The sequence below is a fragment of the Dermacentor albipictus genome, chromosome 1 (genome assembly GCF_038994185.2).
Source record: "Dermacentor albipictus isolate Rhodes 1998 colony chromosome 1, USDA_Dalb.pri_finalv2, whole genome shotgun sequence".
Classification (NCBI taxonomy): Eukaryota; Metazoa; Arthropoda; class Arachnida; order Ixodida; family Ixodidae; genus Dermacentor; species Dermacentor albipictus.
Window position 1 is genome coordinate 86,864,117 of NC_091821.1, and position 931 is coordinate 86,865,047.

Here is a 931-nt window from a genome sequence, read left to right on the forward strand (position 1 = left end):
TTGTTGCTATCTCTCCGAAGGTTTGCGGTCATAATCACGTTCTGTGATCACAGCTCCCCCTAAAAATGTTCTCTCTTATTTTCTCGGGCATCATATTATAGTTATGAGCGGAAGCTCCGAATTACCATATCTTTGGCAAAAATTTTTTAGTCTACAACATGGGCGCAATCGCGCTTGAGTAACTGTTCTTCAAAGCGTCCTTCGCCCACAAGTGGTGTCCACGCCTGCTCTTGTCGGCGCTGAGAACAAGGCTGCTTTAGGACCTTGTGATTAATATTTCAGAGAAAAGAAATAAGCGTGCTTGTTGATCTTCTCTGATGCAGAAATACCGCTCATATTTGGTGCGGTCTCCGCTTATTGGCCATCGGAGATGAGATTCTGCTAACCATGCCACTCACCTTTTAGTCGTAGAAGCTTCAACAAACCTTGGCAACTTGCAAACACGCAATAACAGAGACCTGTGTTTTCTCATTGCACAAACTGACGGTTACAGACGACAGTTCTTCACTCTGCGTGCTTTATTTGTTGCGTTCCGTCTGCCACAAGTACCAGACGAGAGCCGTTGTACTGAGCGCAGGTCTAAAAGCCCCTATTGTGGGCGAGCTCCACCACAAGAAAAGCTGGCGCCACCGTCGGCGTGACGTGGCATGAGGGAACACGTGGACACAGCGGCCGCGTCGGCTCCTTTGGAAGCGCCGAAGCGAGCTGAAAACGAAAGCTTTAAAGTCCCACCTGCGCCGCGGTTCTGATTAAGTGGTGAGGCTTTACCGCCTTGGGTGTCTGCTTGACAACATTTGAAAGTACTATAACAGGTAGTGGCTGCCTTTGCAGGCGTGAAGTATGGTAGGCTACCGCTCGGTGCCGCAGGGCCGGACGTACGCAACGGAGCCCGGTGTGAGCCATATTCACACGTAGCCGCAGGGCAAGGAGC